We start from the raw sequence: 14,833 nt of genomic DNA, 5'->3' as shown, positions 1-14,833 counted from the left end.
ACAGGCTACTAAGGGAGGAGGTTCGGGTTATATGCTCCAGATTGGGTAGTTTGTATATGAAAGGCATGCTCACAGGTGAGTCATTTACTATGTCCAGGAATTGACCAGCCCTGGGAGGGCCAGTGAGTGAGGCTCCAGATGTCAAAATATCGAAATAACAAGACATGCTTAATATCAATTATATCACAGTTTGGGTTTGTTTTTGTCTTGTCATTGAGGTTGGACAGCTTTTCATATGTTAAGGACCATTTTCATTTGATATATCTTCTTTTGTTGTTTGTGTCTTTTGCCCCTATTTCTGTGGGATTTTTCTTTCTTCAAATTTTGAGAGTTCTTCACATATACTACAATGCTAATGTTTTTCGGGATACATAGAGATAATATGTTACAAATATGTCCTCCCAGTTTGTCATTTATACTTTGACTTTGCTTATGGTGTTTTTTGGTAAGTTTTAAAAAATTTTATATAGTGAATTTATCAATTATTTCTTTTATTGGATCTGTGTTTTGATTTGCAGTTAGAAAGCCTTTCTTTTACCTTGAGATTACAGAGGAATTCAACTATGTTGTTTTTCCTAGTACTTGTATAATTTTCACTTTATACATTTCAGTCTCTAATCCACTTGGAGTTTATTCTTGGAGTATACCATGAGATGTGGTTCTAATTTTATCCATTTTACAAATGGCTATCCAGTTGTCCCCGCATAATTTATTTAAAAGTCCATCTTTGCTCTGTTGATTTGAGATGTCACCTTTATTGTATGCTAAATTTCCAAATGTTCTTGGGAGTGTTCCTGGACTTTTTATTCTGTCTACTGGTCTCTGGCTAATTCATGTGCTAATATAACACTGTTTTTTAATTACAGAGGAGTTTTAGTCTTTTTATATCTTTTATATCGTTACATAGTTTTAGTATTTTTATATCTAGAAGAGTTAGATCCCGTCTTAGTTTTGATTTTTCTATATTTTTCTAACTATTCTTGCATGTTTACTTTTCCATGTGACTTTTTTTTTTTTTGAGATGGAGTCTCCCGCTGTCACCCAGGCTGTAGTACAGTCAGCTCACTGCAGCCTCCGCCTCCTGGGTTCACATGATTCTCCTGCCTCAGCCTTCCCAGTAGTTGGGATTACAGGCGCGTGCCACTGTACCCAGCTAGTTTTTGTATTTTTAGTAGAGACAGGGTATCGCCATGTTGGCCAGGCTGGTCTTCAACTCCTGACCTCAAGTGATCCCCCCTACCTCGGCCTCCCCAAGTGCTGGGATTACAGGTGTGAGCCACCATGCCCAGCCATACCAGCCTGATTTTTTTTTTTTTTTTTTTTTTGAGACGGAGTCTCGCTGTGTCACCCAGGCTGGAGTGCAGTGGCGCGATCTAAGCTCACTGCAAACTCTGCCTCCTGGGTTCACGCCATTCTCCTGGCTCCGCCTCCCGAGTAGCTGGGACTATAGGCACCCGCCACCACACCCAGCTAATTTTTTTGTATTTTTAGTAGAGACGGGGTTTCGCCATGTTAGCCACGATGGTCTCGATCTTCTGACCTCGTGATCCGCCTGCCTCGGCCTCCCGAAGTGCTGGGATTACAGGCTTGAGCCACCGTGCCTGGCCATACTGGCCTGATTTTAACTCACCACCTAATACTGCTTCTCCCTTTTGTGGTTTTGAGAAAACAAGCCATTAGCATCTCCTTCTGACAGGAGACCACCAACCAGGGAGTACTTTGGCCATTCTGCAGAGAATGTGCTGGGAAGGTCTTCCTGTCCTCTGCGTTACCTTTTGACATCAGAGGGCTAAACACTCCATGCTCCAATCATACTAATGCTGCCATTTTTTGAACATGGGTCTCGTGGAGAAACAGGAAGCACAATTGCACACAGGCCTATTTCTCCATTCATAAATATTCATGACTCCTCCAATACCTTATTGAATATGTATATCTGGCCACCTTGTTCATCGTAAATCCCTGTGTTATTCTTCCCATCCTTGAGGTGGTGGCTTCTGGCTATGCTTCCCAGCCTGTCCCAATGGCCACCCTGCAGGCTGCAACCCTGTGTGAGAAAGAAGGCTCTCCTCTCCAAATGGATGAACCCCATCATTCTTCAGCTGACACAGTTGAGAAGGCAGCCTCACAGAGCCCCGCACACCTGTGCAGTGAAGACAACTGAGGGCTCTCAGGACCTCCAGAAGGCCTTGAGGCCCTGTGAAACCACTGGGTCCAAGGTTGCAGTGAAGGGTGAGACTGAAATCAACACACTTTCCTGTTTCTGTGATAAACAATACAGGGACTAGACCAAAACAGCTTTGGCTACTTGCTTCTAGGAGATAAGACTGTAAAGCAACTATTAGGTTGGTGCGAAAATAATTGCGGTTTTTGCCATTTAAAAGTAATGGCAGGCCAGGCAGGTGGCTCATGCCTGTGATCACAGCACTTTGGGAGGCCAAGGTGGGCAGATCACTTGAGGTCAGGAGTTCAAAAGCAGCCTGGCCAACATGGTGAAACCCTGTCTCTACTAAAAATACAAAAATCAGCAGGGCGTGGTGGTGCACACCTGTAGTCCCAGCTACTCGGGAGGCTGAGGCAGGAGAATTGCCTCAACTCAGGAGGTAGAGGTTGCAGTGAACTGAGATCATGCCACTGCACTCCAGCCTGGGTGACAGAGCGAGACTCTGTCTCTAAATAAATAAAAGTAATGGCAAAACCCACAATTAACTTTTGTACCAACCTGATAAATAGTACTTGGCTCCTAGCTGACCCTTGTATTTATTGAATCAACGAAGAAAATCTATAGAGTTAGGCATGGTGGCTCACGCCTGAAATCCTGAGAATTTGGGAGGCCTAGGGGGGTAGGATCACTTGAGCCTATGAATTTAAGACTAGCCTGGGCAATAGAGTGAGATCCTGTCTCTACAAAGAATTAAAAAAATAGCCGGGTGTGTTGGCATGTACCTATAGTCCCAGCTACTCAGGAGTCTGAGGCAGGAGGATTGCTCGAGCCTGGGAGGTTGAGGCTGCACTGTGCCATGATTATGCTACTGCACTCCAGCTTGGTGGGGGGTGGGGAGAGAGACAGAGAAAATAGAATCTGTACCAGATTCTAGGATTGGAGACCCGAGAGAGACAGAAAGAAAAAATAAAAATCTATACCAACTTCTAAGATTGGAGACTCAACAAATAATTCAATTTGGTTGTATAAAAAATATGGCAGCTCTGGGAGGGTGGGACTGTCATGGGGGTAGAAGTCCTATTCTTACTTCTGAGTGTGGAGCCATAGGCAATTTATCTTCTCTCTGAGCCTCAGTTTCTTCATCTGTACAATGGGAGATAATAATACCATCTATTCTACTTGTGAGGACGATTCAAAGATAGAACATACAAAAATACACACTGTGAATTTTTTGTTTAGACATAGTTTCGCTCTTGTCGCCCAGGCTGGAGTGCAACGGCACAATCTTGGCTCACTGCAACCTCTGCCTCCTGTGTTCAAGCGATTCTCCTGCTTCAGCCTTCCTAGTAGTTGGGATTACAGGCACGCACCACCATGCCTGGCTAATTTTGTATATTTAGTAGAGACAGGTTTTCATCACGTTGGCCAGGCTGTTCTCGAACTCCTGACCTCCGGTGATCCGCCCACCTCGGCCTCTCAAAGTGCTGGAATTACAGGCGTGAGCCATCGTGCCCGCTTATTCTATACATTTTAAACTCCTGTATCAGTTGCTGTCTGTTGCCATTCCTTGGGAATCCTGGAGGCCTTAGAGAAGCCAATTCAGATAAAGATCTTGGGCAACCACTAGGGGTCAGGAGAGGACTGGATGTTTCTTCAGGGACAGCTCTCTTTACCAAAGACCCTTCACCCGCTAGCCCCACCTTCCCTGCGCCGTTTTGTTTTGTTTTCTTCTTGGGAGTGGGGCATTATTGTAGCCATACCATTCTTTTCTTTGGTCTTGGAATCAGCAAGAAGGCTGGATTGAGTAGGATGATGACTTCATCTTGAACACACATATGGGCTGTTGGCTGCCTTATAGTGCTTGGGCCACAAGAATAGGTGGAAGAGGAGAGCCCCAGGGCAGTTGCTGGGTTTTGACTTCATAAGATGGCAATTTGAACAAGGGATAGAAGGGAACCAGGGCAAATCAAAAAGGCTAACTTTGCTCGGCACAGTGGTTCATGCCTGTTAATCCCAGAGCTTTGGGAGGCTGAGGCCAGGAGTTCAAGACCATTTCCGGTGACATAGTGAGACTCTGTCTACAAAAAAAATTTTTTTTTAGTTAGCCAGGTGCACGTTGCTGGGCACGGTGGCTCATGCCTGTAATCCCAGCACTTTCGGAGGCCAAGGCTGGTGTATCACCTGAGGTCGGGAGTTCGAGACCAGCCTGACCAACATGGTGAAACCCCGTCTCTACCAAAAAATACACAAATTAGCCGGGCGTGGTGGCACGCACCTGTAGTTCCAGCTACTTGGGAGGCTGAGGCAGGAGAATTGCTTGAACCCAGGAGATGGAGATTGCAGTGAGCCAAGATCATGCCACTGCACTCCAGTCTGGGAAGGCAAAACTCCGTCTCAAAAAAAAAAAAAAAAAAAAAAATATATATATATATATATATATATATATGTATGTATGTATGTGTGTGTGTATATATGTGTATATGTTTATGTGTGTGTGTGTGTGTATATATATATAAACAGGCATGAGCCACCATGCCTGATCAGAATATATATATATATATATATATTTTTTTTTTTTTTTTTTTTTTTCTGACCAGGCACGGTGGCTCATGCCTATAATTCTCACACTTTGGGAGGCTGAGGCAGAAGGATGCTTGGGCCTATGAGTTCTAAAGCAACCTAGGCAACATGGTGAGACCCTGTCTCTAGAAAAAAAATTAAAACATAAACTAGCCAAGCATGTTTTCATGGGCCTGTTGTCCTAGCTACTTGGGAGGCTGAGGTGAGAGTATCACTTGAGCCCAGGAGATCAAGCCTGCAGCAGGCCATCATCATATCACTGCACTCCAGCCTGGGTGACAGAGCGAGATCCTGTCTCAAAACAACAACAAAAGGCCGGGCGCGGTGGCTCAAGCCTGTAATCCCAGCACTTTGGGAGGCCGAGACGGGCGGATCACGAAGTCAGGAGATTGAAACCATCCTGGCTAACACGGTGAAACCCCATCTCTACTAAAAACTACAAAAAACTAGCCGGGCGAAGTGGCGGGCGCCTGTAGTCCCAGCTACTCGGGAGCCTGAGGCAGGAGAATGACGTGAACCCGGGAGGCGGAGCTTGCAGTGAGCTGGGATCCGGCCACTGCACTCCAGCCTGGGCAGCAGAGCAAGACTCCGTCTCAAAACAACAACAACAACAACAACAACAACAACAACAACCACCACAAAAAATTTCCCAGGGCTTCTGTATTACCTTGTAAATAAAAAACAACATGGTAAAACAAACAAACTAACTAAACCAACAAGCACATAGATACAAATGGAAAGAAACAGAGCAGGGCAGGGAGAGTCCCACAGTCGGAGAACATCACGGCTCGGTGGACAGGTGATAAGACTCTCAACCCAGAGCTCTTCTCAGCTGCTCAAATCTTCTGGAATTAGAAAGATACCCACAACCTGGGAGAAACTAAACAGCAGCAGCACCATAAGGAGACAGACACAGATGGCATGGAGAATTCGTACACACTGAAGCCTTGTGATATAGGCGGCACTGCAACAGACAGGCCATCCTGCCATCCAACAAGTTATGCTGTTTCTTTTCTAAGAGACAAAGTCTTACTCTGTCTTCCAGGCTAGAGTACAGTGGTGCAGTCATAGCTTACTGCATCCTCAAACTCCTGGGCTCAAGCAATCCTCCTAGCTCAGCCTCTTGAGTAGCTGAGTCTACAGGGGTGCACCACCATGCCTGGCTAATTGGAGATGGGGTTTCACCACGTTGGCCAGGCTGTCTAGGACTCCTGACGTCAAGTGTTCTGCCTGCCTTGGCCTCCCAAAGTGCTGGGATTACAGGTGTGAGCCACCGTGCCTGGCCTTCGCCTATTTTAAAATTGGGTTGTCCTCTTATTGAGTTGTAAGAGCCTTTTTACATATTCTGGATACAAGTCCCTGATCATGTATATGATTTATGAATATTTTCTCCCATTCTGTGGATTGTCTCTTCACTTTCTTGATGTGCACGTTTTGTTTGTTTGTTTGTTTTGAGTTGGAGTTTTGCTCTGTTGCCCAGGCTGGAGTGCAGTGGTACGATCTCGGCTCACTGCAAGTTCTGCCTCCTGGGTTCACGCCATTCTCCTGCCTCAGCCTGCCAAGCAGCTGGGGCTACAGGCACCCACCACCATGCCCAGCTAATTTTTCGTATTTTTAGTAGAGATGGGGTTTCACTGTGTTAGCCAGGATGGTCTCGATCTCCCGACCTCATGACGCCCACCGTGGCCTCCCAAAGTGCTGGGATTACAGACGTGAGCCACTGCCCCGGGCCTATGTGCACATATTTTTACATTATGTTACTTGGTGCATATTTTATTTTCTGGGGTCTTTCCCTCTTAGCAGTACAAAGAGATCTGTCGTATTTCATATAAGTTTTTGAGCTTCATGTCATGACCTTGGTTTTCTTTTGGTTCACATATGCCTGGGTATCTTTGCCCTTTTTTTTTTTTTTTTTTTTTGAGATGGAGTCTTGCTCTGTTGCCCAGGCTGGAGTGCAGTGGTGCAAACTCGGCTCACTGCAACCTCTGCCTCCCGGGTTCAAGTGATTCTCCTGCCTCAGCCTCCCAGGTAGCTGGGACTACAGACATGTGCCATGATGCTCCGCTAATTTGTTTGCATTTTTAGTAGAGATGGGGTTTCACCATGCTGGCCAGGATGATCTCGAACTCCTGACCTCAAGTGATCTGCCCACCTCGGCCTCCCAAAGTGCTGGGACTACAGACATGAGACACCACTCCCAGCCTGCCCATTTTAAAAGTCGATATTGTTTTCCACCTGTATCTTGTGAGCATAGTCAATGCTCAGTGAAGGTCAGCTTCCTTCCTCTTGTCTGTCCTCATGAAATGCCCCTCCCCATACCGCCCCCCCGCCCCAGGATTAGCCTTTGCTGTCCCAGGACTGAGCTCCAACATGGGAGCCCTTCTCAACAGCCCCTCTTGAGCCTGCCCCTTTCTTTCCCTGCCACTCCCATGCAAGGCCTGCAAGGCCTGCAAGGCCACTGGGCAGGGCAGGTCCGCCCCACTGAGTTGCCATTCTCCCCATGTCCACCAGGGGCCGCCCCACTCCTGCCTGAGTTCCCTCCAAGAACCTGCGTTTTTAATTCAGTTCCTCCCTGACCTCCCATCTCGCCCAGCACCACCTTTGGGTGTAAAGCCCCAGAGCAGTATTCCTGATTATCCAAGGAGTCCATAAACTGTCCTGTGAGACATCAGCCAGTGCACCCTGGCTCCCTCATTCAGCAACTGTGCTGTCGTTTTCTTGTCTGCAAAATGGGAATAATAATTTCCACCTCACTTAGAAAGAATACGTAGGCAGGGCACGGTGGCTCACGCCTGTAATCTCAGCAATTTGGAAGGCCAAGGTGGGCGGGTCCCTTGAGGCCAGCAGTTTGAGACCAGCCTGGGCAACACGGTGAAACACCGTCTCTGATGAAAATACAAAAATTAGCCAGGCGTCGTGACACACACCTATGATCCCGGTTACTCGAGAGGCTGAGGTTGCAGTGAGCTGAGATCGCACCACTGCACTCCAGCCTGGGCAACGAAGTGAAACCCTGTCTCAAAAACAAAACAAAAAAACAAAACAAACAAACAAAAAAACCAAAGAAATAATATATAGTTCAGGAGCCTGATGCACGAGAATTGCCTGAACCTGGGAGATGGAGGTTGCAGTGAGCTGAGATTGTACCACTGCACTCCAGCCTGGGCAACAGAGTGAGACTCTGTCAAAAAAAAAAAAAAAAAAAAAAAAAAAAAAAAAGGAAAAGAAAAGGAAAATAAATAATATGTAGTGTTTAGCAATGTGCCTGGTATACAGTAGGTGCCTAATAAAAGCAAGTCATTTTACAAGGGTTCAAAGTCCATCCCTCCACAACTCTCCCTAAAGCTCTCCAGGCCTGTCTGTTTTCTTAGGTAATGGGGTGGCACCTGGGTTACATGGGGGTGAGATCTCCTTGTAGGGGCACAAGCTTCATGGGTTACAAAGTCAGATGTGTGAACGTTTTTATTTTCTATAATTGACTTGGATTTCCACCTCCATTTCCCATGTTGCATGACGTGGAAACATTTTTGTTACAGAATTCAGGGTTTCTTCAGTCAATTCTTTTTTTTCCAGGACGGAGTCTTGCTCTGTCGCCCAAGCTGGAGTGCAGTGGTGCGATCTCAGCTCACTGCAACCTCTGCCTCTCAGGTTCAAGTGATTCTCCTGCCTCAGCCTCCTGAGTAGCTGGGATTACCGGCATGGGTCACCATACCTGGCTAATTTTTGTATTCACCATGTTGGCCACACTCGATTCCAACTCTTGACCTTGTGATCCACCGGCCTGGGCCTCCTGAAGTGCTGGGATTACAGGCGTGAGCCACCGCGCCCGGCCTCTTCAGTCAATTCTAAGGTTTTGCCTCCCCCTTTGCCCTGGGGTCCCAGCTAATGGTGTCAGTAGGGAGACGGCTCTGATCTTGGTCATTCTCGTTTTCTCTGCTGGTATCTGTAAAGATGGTCTCTGGCCCTATCAGCATCATTGCTGATGTCCATTCACATTGGATTCATTACTACCCGTGTCCACCCCGTCAGCGGCCCAGCCGGCCTCCTTGTTATACCATCCTGATCCTGAGCTTCATGTGGTCCCAGAACCCTCTCTCAGCCACTTCAATGGGAAACTGTGGGGAGGGGGCTGTCTCAGGCCCTCTCTGCCCAGACAAGCCACAGCAGGACGTCTCCTTACATGTAGAGACATGAGGGTGTTCTGGGAGATGGTACCTCAGTGCCTTCACCAGGAAGCAGGCCCCTCTACTCCCTGAGCTCTGCAGTGCCCCTACTGCAGCCCAGACAACAGGGCTGGAGTGGGGAGGAGAGAGCCATCGCGTGATCAGTGTTTTTCCTGAGGCAAGGACCTCAACTTTGTAGCTCAATATCCAAGACCTAGCTCCATTGGCATCTCTCTTCATTTCTTCTGAAACATTCCTGCCCCAAGGACATCCTTGCTGCCATCTGTGTTGGGGCAGGGTGGTATGACATGCTAAGGAAAGAAGCCTGGTTAACATTTCCTAGTAGTAGCTTGCCACACCTTTTGCCCTGTTTTCAGGGTACTCCTAGTACAAACTGACTCATGCCCGCCCTACGGCACCATAGGGAAGTTTGTGCTCCCAGTAATGAGTAGGGCGGAGCCAAGGGTGGTGAAAGAGCTTTTCTGAGGGTTGGTACTCAGCTCCTTCTGGGAGGGGAGACAATCCTGGTTGTAAACAATAGAAAACAACCCTGGTTAACTGTAGCCCAAAAAGAATTTTCTGGAAGGATGATGAGTGGTTCATAGAATCACAGGGTAAGCTGGAGAACCAGCCTCACAAATTGGGCAGGAACCCAGAAGGTTGGGAGGCAGAATCATAGGGAGGGGCTTATGAGGACAATCGTGCCAACCTCAGAACCACCACTGCCCTTTGATGGTGGCAGCTGGGACCCCAGCATTAGAGGAGCAACACCTCAATGGTCCCAGCTTCTCAATGACCCTCAATCAGTGTCAAAGTCCTAGGCAGGATGAACCAAGGCTGAGTGCCCAAGCAACCCCTGCAGGAATTGGATCTTTGGCCCCCTTAGGGCTTCCATAGGGGGAATGCTGCCTCCAGCCCATCGTGAGGTTTGTATCCTCCCCTCTCAATGGGTATTTGGATGACAAGCAACTAAAATCAGCAAATGCACACATCTCTCTAATTTCCCTGAATTTGCATTTGCCAAGAGGCAGTTTCAAACCTGCCTCATTTGAGCAGTCTGATACTCAGAGTGCTGTTTGTTTATGCCACTCGGAGAGCTTGCCAAATACAGTGAAGTCATCTGAACAGCCTGAGCGCTTCCAGATAAATACACCGGCCTTCTTTCCACAGCCCCCATCGTAGCTAACATGTACTGAACAGTGGGCCAGGCACTGAGCTCGGTGTTCTACCTGGAGGGTTGCCTTGGGCCTTACTGCCATTTTTCCAAGGAGGAGACTGAGGCTCAGTGGTTTAGTAGCTTTCCCCAGTTCACACAGGTCTAGATGGGAATAACAGAGACTTGAACCCACACAGCCTGTCAGGCCCTGCTCCCTGGTGATCTAATGGAGCAGACATTAAACCAATAACCACAGGTTTACGTACATGATTACAAGGAGCGCTGGAAAGGGAAAGAACAGGGTGGGAGGAGGAAGAATGACAGAGAAGACAATTCATAGGGGTGGGGTGGGGTGGGGTGGGTGGGGGTCCCCGGAAGGCCCCTGGAAGAACATTTAAGCTGTGACCCGAATGATGGATTTAGCCAGGCCAACAGTGAGGGGAAAGAGGCAGCGGCAAGTACCGAGACCTCTGAGGTAGGAGAGAGGGGAATGTGTTCGGGGGAGGGAAACAAGGGCAGTTTCTGCCACAGGAGCAGAGGGAGCTAGGGATATCTGGGTGGGGCCGTCAGGCAGAGCCAGGCTGGGCCTTGGTGCTCTTCAGCTCAGAACTCCTCACCTCCTCTCACTGACCCCCACCCCAACCTCTGAGCTCCGACCTCACAGCACAGTCAGATGCAACCTCTCCCCACCTCTGCTGTGGCCACCCTAGTCTGATTATTGCAATGTCCCCTCCCATTCCCACTGGTCTCCCTGCTTCTGCACCACCCCCATATCTCTTCGTCCTCAGCAATAAAGTGATCCTTTTAGCATGGAAGTCAGAGCTTGCCAGGCCTCTGCTTGTCATTTTGCTTAGAGTAAGTGCCTAAGTCTTGCAATGGTCTACAAAGCCCTCCACAGTCTGGGTCCCAGGAGCTCCTGCAACGGGGTCCCCTCTCTTACTTGGCCGCAGCCCCACTGACCCTGTGCTGCTTCTCAAGTACACCAGGCAAGCCCCTGTCTGGAAGGAGGGCCTTTGCACTGCCCATTCCCTTGGCCCGGAATGTTCTTTCCTCACATATCCATGGGCCTCTCACCCTCCAGCAGGCCTGCCCAGGCATGTTCTCATAGTGGAGCTCAGGGCAAGAACAGAGGGAGATGCTAAGCCCTTTGCCTGCCTCTGATCTGCTAACATCCTACTGGCCACAGCGAGCACGTGGCTGAGCCCAGAGTCTGAGTGGGAGGGCACCAGGATGGTAGATGCACACAGTAAAGGCACAGGGAGAAAAGCACTGGGGCCCTTGCACACTTGATTACAGCCCCTTGATCTGAGCTCCAAATCCCAGGCCTCCTCCAGCACAGAGACCTGCCACCATCAGTAACTCTCTCCACCAGCCGCCATCCCGTTTTCATTCAGCAAACATTTGTGGAGCACCCGCAGTGTGCAGGCCCTAGACGCTGTGAGGCAGCTGCACATAAAGGAGATGAAGTCTCTGCCCTTTAAAAGATTTTCTTTCTTTCTTTTTTTTTTTTTGAGACAGAGTCTCTCTCTGTCACCCAGGCTGGAGTGCAGTGGTGCAACCTCGGCTCGCTGCAATCTCTGCCTCTTGGATTCAAGCGATTCTCCCATCTACTCGGGAGGCTGAAGTAGGAGAATCGCATGAACCCCGGAGGCGGAGGTTGCAGTGAGCCGAGATCGTGCCACTACACTCCAGCCTGGGCAACAAGAGTGAAACTACATCTCAAAGAAAAAAAAGAAAAAGAAATATTATGTGTAGGTACAATGGGGAGGCAAGTGGTCAATATCTAGTGCTATGTGAATCTCGGCAACAAGCAAGTGGGTCAGAGTGCAGCCGAATTAAAGCTTAATTATAACTCTATTTCTGTCCAGAACCTGACATGTGATTCTTGTTAACCCTGTGGGGACAGTTTCAGTGGCTGGAACAGAGTGAGCAAAGCAGAGAGAGGAATATTAGCAGGCAGGGAGGTGAGGCAACCCGAATGATGTTTCCAAAAGGCCACCCCATGTGCATACAGAACCTGGGTTGAAGGGGAAGAAGGGAAGTGGGGAGTCTCCTTAGGAGGATATTGCCATCGTCAAGGTGAGAGTTCATGGATGTACCTTGAAGAGGGCCCAAACAGGACTCGCTAGTGCATTGGAGGAAAGGGAGGTAGGAGTCAAGAATGACTGACGCTATTATTATTTTTTTTTAATGGAGTCTCACTCTGTCACCCAGGCTGGAGTGCAGTGGCATAATCTTGGCTCACTATGTCCTCCTTCTCCTGGGTTCAAGCAGTTCTCCTGCTTCAGCCGCCCAAGTTGCTAGGATTACAGGTGTGCACCACCACACCCGGCTAATTTTTGTGATTTTTAGTAGAGAGTGAGTTTCACTATGTTGGCCAGGCTGTCTTAAACTCCTGACCTCAGGTGATCTGCCCGCCTCGGCCTCCCAAGGTGCTGAGATTACAGGCATGAGCCACCACACCCGGTCAAGGATGACCGACATTTTGAACTTGAACAAGTGGGTAAATGGAGTTACTGTCTAGTGAGATGGGGAGTGCTGGGGTAGGGCCTCTGCTTTAGACATAAACGGTCTCTGAGAGGACAGGGTCTTTGGAACCTGGTGTCTGAGGTAGACAGAGAGACTGGCATCTCAGGCAGGAGTGGGGGCTTGGGAAGCCTCACCTTCCACAGTGTGGGGGAAGCAGGAGGTCATCAGAGTTTCACTAGCCATCCTATTCATTCATGAATTCATTTATTCATTCATTCAGCAAAAAATTATGGTGCACCAAGGATAAGCTAGACACTTTTCTGGATGCTGGAAATAGCAGAGAACAAGAGGCGGTGTTGCCAGTCTAATTTGGTTCCTTACCTCCAGGTAGAAGAGACAGGTAATGAATCAGCAAACACATGTGAAAGAGAAGATGATCCTACAGAAGGACGGTGTCACAAGGAGCAGTAGAGGGTGGTGGGGAGTGCCAGGGAATTGGAATTGGGTCAGAGGTCACCCAGGCAGCCCTGAGGACCAGTCCCAGCCTCCCAGGAGGACCTGCCTCAGTTTGTCTTCTTTTTGTCCCACAGAATGGCTGCTATACCATTAGGAAGGGGAGGGAAGAGGAGTGGCCCCGAAGTGACCCTCAGGGGTCTTTGGGGGAGGGCTTTGTCCTAGAGGAAGAATCTCTTGGCAGGGCGCGGAAGAATCTCTTGGCAGGGCGCGGTGGCTCATGCCTGTAATCCCAGCACTTTGGGAGCCCAAGGAGGGTGGATTACCTGAGGCCAGGAGTTTGAGACCAGCCTGGCCAATGTGGTGAAACCCCGTCTCTACTAAAAATACAAAAATCAGCCAGGTGTGTTGACTCATGCTTGTAATCCCAGCTATTCGGGAGGCTGAGGCAGGAGAATCACTTGAACTCAGGAGGCGGAGGTTGCAGTGAGCTGAGATCATGCCATTGCACTCCAGTCTGGACAACAGAATAAGACCCTATTAAAAAAGCAAAAATTAGCCAGGCGCGGTGGCACATATGCCTGCAGTCCCACCTACTCAGGAGGGTGAGGCAGGAGATCACTTGAGCCTGGGAGTTTGAGGCTGCAGTGAACTATGATTGCACCACTGCACTTCAGCCTGCGAGATAGAGCGTAGCCCTGTCTCAAAAAAAAGGAAACAGCTGGGTGCAGTGGCTCACACCTGTAATTCCAGCACTTTGGGAGGCTGAGGCGGGCGGATCACCTGAGGTCAGGAGTTCAAGACCAGCCTGGGCAACATTGTGAAACCCCATCTCTACCAAAAATACAAAAATGAGCTAGGAGTAGTGGTGAATGCCTGTAGTCCCAGCTACTCAGGAGGCTGAGGCAGGAGAATCGCTTGAACCCGGGAGGCAGAGGTTGCAGTGAGCTGAGATTATGCCACTGTACTCCAGCCTGGGTGACAGAGTGAGACTCTGTCTCAAAAAAAAAAAAAAAAAAAAAAGATACAGAGAACCTGTGAGAGGTACATGCTGTGTTCCCACAGAGCAAAACTGCCCAGACCACTGCAAAATTCTTCTCCGAGTGTATGGAAATGGGTTTCCTCACTTTCTACCGTTTGAGAGTTTCTGCTATGCAAAGAATTTTCTTTGTGCTTCCTGGTGCTTTATCCTGCAAAGTATGGGAGAGTGAGGCCCGTGAAGGCTCATATGCCAAAGTTCCCATCTGAGCTCTGTCACTGCATGGATGGGTGACCTCAGGTGATGTGTTCATGTCCTTTGGGAACAGCAAGAGTTAATATTGGGGAGCAATTTAGTTAAAAGGGATTTTGAAGAAGCTGAACTCAGACAATTGTGAGCAAGCTTCAGGGATGGTTCTGGTCATTGAGACAAGTAATGAGACGAATACTAGAAGCTGCGCTGAGGCTGTGACAGGCTACGGAGAAGAGGGGGCAGCGATGTGTGCCAGGAGAGTGTTGTGTTATGGGGGCTGAGGGACTGGGAGGGCCATGGGCATTCCTGGGGTTTCCAGTTTGGGCACTGGAGTGTTTGGTTAACTGAGAGTGCGCACAGAAGGAGAAGCCAGCTCGGAGGGAAAAGGATCAGGTTCTGTTTGAGGACACGAAGGGTGAGATGATTGGCCAATTGCTAGAAACTTGGATGTGAATCTGAGGAAGGAAGTTGGATCCATAAGTGCCCAGTCAGAAATCCTCAGGGCCTGGATGGTGGTTGTGCAGAGAATGACCAGATGATAACTCCAGCTGTTTCCCTTTCCTTCTACGGACACATCCAGAATACACTTTGGGCCAGGCACAGTGGCTAACGCCTGT

The 14,833-nt window shown here is 48.7% G+C and overlaps 2 protein-coding genes across 3 annotated transcripts in view; one reads left to right on the top strand and one right to left on the bottom strand.

Annotated features, from left to right (window-relative positions):
- Nucleotides 1–14,833, top strand: part of LOC126939627 (nucleoside diphosphate kinase A) — a 446,836-nt gene that overhangs the window by 56,508 nt on the left and 375,495 nt on the right. Inside the window, exon 1 of one of the 2 annotated variants that reach the window (XM_050765106.1) lies at nucleotides 14,453–14,456. The exons of the other annotated variant lie outside the window; for it this stretch is intronic. The gene's annotated coding sequence lies outside the window, so the exon portion shown is untranslated. Of the gene's footprint in view, nucleotides 1–14,452; nucleotides 14,457–14,833 lie in introns of those variants that run through there. 2 annotated transcript variants of the gene reach the window in all.
- The window catches only part of MRPL27 (mitochondrial ribosomal protein L27), a 464,439-nt gene that overhangs the window by 397,992 nt on the left and 51,614 nt on the right, over nucleotides 1–14,833 (bottom strand). The gene's annotated exons all lie outside the window — the stretch shown is intronic.

This window comes from Macaca thibetana, chromosome 16 (genome assembly GCF_024542745.1).
Source record: "Macaca thibetana thibetana isolate TM-01 chromosome 16, ASM2454274v1, whole genome shotgun sequence".
Classification (NCBI taxonomy): domain Eukaryota; kingdom Metazoa; phylum Chordata; class Mammalia; order Primates; family Cercopithecidae; genus Macaca; species Macaca thibetana.
This window is presented reverse-complemented; position numbering and strand designations above follow the sequence as displayed.